This window comes from Egretta garzetta, unplaced genomic scaffold, assembly GCF_000687185.1.
Source record: "Egretta garzetta isolate BGI_Z169 unplaced genomic scaffold, ASM68718v1 scaffold405, whole genome shotgun sequence".
NCBI lineage: Eukaryota > Metazoa > Chordata > Aves > Pelecaniformes > Ardeidae > Egretta > Egretta garzetta.
In genome coordinates, this window is record NW_009259854.1 from 1,479,924 (window position 1) to 1,484,765 (window position 4,842).

The window sequence follows — 4,842 nt, forward strand, 5'->3', positions numbered from 1 at the left end:
TGTTCTTACCCCCACACTAACCCGTATAAGTATTTCTAAATCTTGGCCATTACACAATGTTTTGTTCTGTTCAGCAACACTGTGTTTTATTAAACATTCCTGTATTCTAGCATCTCTGGATAAATAAACCACATTGAACTCTGACTTCGTCGGCATTGTGAGAAGTCAACCTGACTTTGCTAATTTAAATATTAGTAACAACTTAAGTAAATTATTAAAAATTTCTCTTTTTTAACTCAGTTTACAAGCATTTCAAAACAATATATCCAAGCTCGCCAAAGTTGCTTGAGGCTATTATGCCATTAGCAGCCCTATGGGATCTTTTCTACGTCAGAGTAAATTGTTTTATGCTTAGTTCACCCTCGCATCCAGGGCTCAAAGACTCTTATGCACCCCGCAGATGTTAACACAGCCTGCAGCAAGGCTTTTGAGAGGCTTAACTCTTCTCAATTAGTGCACCCCTTTGGAACCCAAAGCCTTCAGCCTAACTTTCACCTGTCTTAAATATGAAGAAGAGAACAGATCATTTTAAAGTCAGCGAAGCCACTTGTGCACCTGACTCTCTCTGCCATCCAAAGGAGTGCAGATAACGAATATGGATGTCCTTTAGATGGTGACGTGCAAAGAGAGAAGCTTGAGACAAAGGCCAGAATTTGAGCTGTAATTTCCTTTCAGTGCTGTGTATCTCGCCCTACTGCCTGAGAAGCCTTACCTCGCTACTGCTTAAATACAGAGAAGTTTGACTCTTGCAGTCCCACAAATGTTTTTCAGTCTTTTGGGTGTACGTCTCACTCAGTCCATTCCTCTATAGCTGATGGCTTTCACAAATACAGGTTTTTATATGTATTTGTATGTTTTGTGTGTATTCAGTGACTATAAGAGGCAGGGATACACAGGGATGACTCTTGGCTGCCTCAAGTTCCCCAAACTAGCTGTAAGTGTTCATCTTTCAGGCTCCAGGCTCACCGTGGGTCCCTGGGCAGAGTCCCTTGGTCCCTGCTCCTGCCGGTGGGCCTGGAAAAGCCCCATTTCTCATCTTGCTGCCTTGGTGGGAACGAGTTTTTTGGGGACCTTACAGTACTTTGGTGACCTTGGCACCGGGTGGGTACTATTGCCAAAACTGCTGCTTCCTGGGAAGCAGCTGGGCTGGCGGGCTCTGGGTTGCGCAGTGCCAGGGTGCAGCAGGGGGGGAATCAGGGTGCTCCAGCCCAAAGCCAGACTTGGAGCATGTCCTTGGAGCCTGGGGTCTGCCCTTCGCTTGGACTCCAACATCCGCAAGAGAAAAAGCAAACTCCCCTAACCCAGAAGTTTTTCCCTGGGCTGTTTGAAGCAAAGCATCCCCTCCTGTAGCTTCTACCCAGGAAGGGACAAGGCGTAACCTATGGTCCCCCAGTTCCTCGGCAGGAGCTGCCTCAGTTAGGACATACAGAAAGCAACTTCACTGCAGAGGAGCAAGCAGAGGAAGCTTCTCTGCTGATTTCTCCTGCCCACTTACGTTCACCTAGAAGATAAGGACATTATTATTATTATTAATTATTTTTATTATTATTTAGACTCAGAGCAGTCTGAATCCGGGTTGGGGAGAAGTTGTTTTAACCGGCTGTTTTCCAACAGGCAGAACGTACAAAACTTCTGTCATAACTCTTCAGATGGTGGAGTCTCATGAGGGAACAGGGTTTTCTCTTTTTTTTTTTTCCTCTAATTTCTGAGTTTTTTACTAATTAGGATGAAATGACATTGTCACACACGGAATTAATTGAATTCTGCCAGTACTGCTTAAACTCTTTAAAACATTCCTACCTAAATGAGCTCTTTGCTAATACGAGCTGAATTTTTCAGCTCTCCAGGCCAATTTTTGCACAATAAGTAAATGGTATTTATGCACGGGAGGCCCCAATGTAATGCCCTCTATTGCGAGTTCTAATAAAAGGGTGCTCTGTTTTGGCTCCTTATTAGACTAACACTATAAATAGCCTCTTTGTAACAAGGACTTTTTAAAAAATGTGAAAAGTTTTGCTCCAAAATCTCCTGGTGCACATTGTGCCACCATCTGGCAGATCTGGCTTTCAGGGTAGCTTTACCTCCCAGCGCTATATTCACGCTGGGGTAGCAAAGAGTGCCAGAGAGGTAAAAAAATGCAATCTTGGGAGAAAAGACATAAGCTGCCTGATGTAAACCAACAGAAAAAAAAAAGCTGCACAATTTTAATATACCTTGGGAAGGATCCATAGTGCTTATTGAAGCAAAACACATGCTGATTTAGTGTCTAAGACTCCCGGACTTAGTTTCTAGATTGGTGCATGTTATGCTTTCGGAAAAGAACTTGGAGACGTTGCTTTTTTCCTACATGAGATTAATTTTGTAGAAAGACTGCTGTTGTGAGCAGCATTGGCTGCAGAGGCACAATTGCCCTTGGAGCAAGACCAGATACATAACTCAGTGGAGACAGAAAAAGAAAGATGTACCAGTGCCAAGCAAAAGATGATCTAATAATCTAATGTATTTTTCATTTGGATGATAACATACTTAGAGTTTGTATTTTCTTCCCTTTCTCCAGAAGCAGTACCATGCCTCCAAAAAGCTCGCTCGTCTCTCTGTTTAGTAGCTTTCAGAAATAGCACACACCTTTTCCCTCCACAGAATCACAGAATCATTTGGTTGGAAAAGACCTTTAAGACCATCAAGCCCAACCATAGTGCCTTGTTTTTTCTAAGGTGATCACTTAGTTTTTACTTTTCTCGTAGGAGATAGTCTTAACGAATTGGCATTTGACATTTTTTCTTTCATCAGTAGGTTTTATACAACATTGTGAAAAAGCTCGGCTTGCAAGAAATTCCAAGCATACTTTCTCCCATATCTTAGCCTAAGTAACACAGCAAGCATGTTTCTGTAGCGTCACAGGTAGTCAACTAGAGCACGGGATGAATGACTATTAATGAAATCAGGGTGATTTCTCAATTTCTAAAATTTGTATTGTTGTTTAATAAAGGAAAGCTCAAGGGAAATTACCAGTAGAGGGGGTACATTCATCACATTGAACCAGATTATGGTAAGGGATGAGAAAACTGCATATGAATTAAAAATTCTGATTCAGGTTATTGCAGAGTTATTGCAAGAAAACTGCTGTCTCAGGAGTCATTTTGTTACTCAGCACTGGTGGATACAGACTGTTTTTTTAAGCACCTGTTGACTTGATGGAAAAAAGGAGTGCTAATCCTGAAGGCATCTATTCCTGAGGCACGGGTATGCTGAGGTAAGAGCTGGGAAGAGGCAGGGCAGTGTGAACTTGACCAGCTCTGGCTTTTTGGGGCGAATTGGGATGAGCAGTAACTCATCAAGAGCTGAGTAAGGAAGTTGAGCCTTTCCTAATAGGACTGTCAAATGGAGAAAACCCACTAGATCATGCACTGAAGCAGAAAAGCAACGGGATCGGGCAGGATCCAGCCAAACTGGCCACAGCAGCCGGGCATGGGACCTTGTTTGACACAGGTGGTCCCAAAGGAAGAGTGGGCAGAAAGGATGCTGTATTAGGGGTTTCTGTAGCCTAACGGTCTGCCAGCATCACTGGCCTTTCCCCACTCCTCTCTTCATTAGTCAGGTCATGCTCTTATATGACTGGTGGGGTTTTACCCTCTCCTCCACGCCCCGGTACAGGAGCTGCAGCCACTCCTGAATAACACAGTTAGAGACTCTGCGACAAGAATTTTTTTCTGATTATCTGTTATGTAAGCTATGACTTACTCCTGAAGCTTTAATTTCTGGTCCAAATACCCCCAAATGTGTGAGCCTCCAGGAGAAAGGTGTACCCTGGGGAACAAACAGAGCCAAGAGAGAAGGCAGGACGAGCCTCAGGGGATGGCAGGGGATAATCCCAGTCTCCAGCTCTGGGAAGACACTGCTAGACTGAGCACTAGCACCAGAGAATTGCCCAAGCCAGGGAAACTGCTTTAATTGTGCAGGGAATTTGACCGCTGGATTCCCCTAAGGCAGGAGGCGATGGTGCAAGAAGTGGTGGAAAGGACCACATCTCTCACTCAGCAAAAGCAAGACGACCCCCGCTGCCAGAGGACAGCAATGCTTTCCAACACGCGGTTCGTACACAAGGCGGCACGTGTATGCCCTGTCTAAGAAAGGCGTTACCAGCACGTGCAAGCTGCCAAAACACGGCATTCAGGCGTTCGAGGATTAAGGCTGCTCATGCAACTGCAGTTTGGACTCCTTCTGCTAATGCCTTTTTTGACGGCAAGCTTAATTACTTGATCAGATAAGGGTCTTCCCCGCAAAACTGCTGCCGCATGGGCAGTGCTATTACTTGCAGTGTAGACCTTCCTGTTTGCTGAAAAATGAAGGTATTCAACTAGTGCTCCACCAGTCTCAATACGACGTTGCTTCCTACAAGCAACCCATTTCTGTGATAGGGACAACTTTCAGGAAAACACAAGAGGTTTTAAGGGGAAAAAAAAAAGGTGCCTGGAGTTATTTTAGTTTTCATTTTTTAAGGACTTACTAGAAGGGGTAACACAGGCAACGGGGTCAGTCTCTCAGCTACATCCTCACCTTAGAAAATCAGCGCAGCCCCACTGTAATCACAGCTATCTTAGCTGTCAGATTTAAAACTATAGCCGTCATGTGGGTACAAGCAATACATGATAAATGTCCTAGGTGTTTATTATTACTGCGAAGCATCGCCTGTATCGCAGTGCGCTAAAGCCTGTTTCCAGGGAGGAAAAACCAGCACACAGCTGACAGCTGTTCCCTCGCTGAGCAAATGCTTCTTCACAGGCATTGCAACCCTCAGCTAGCTATTTCAGAAAGGAGACGGGGGGCCTTCATCAGAGTCGA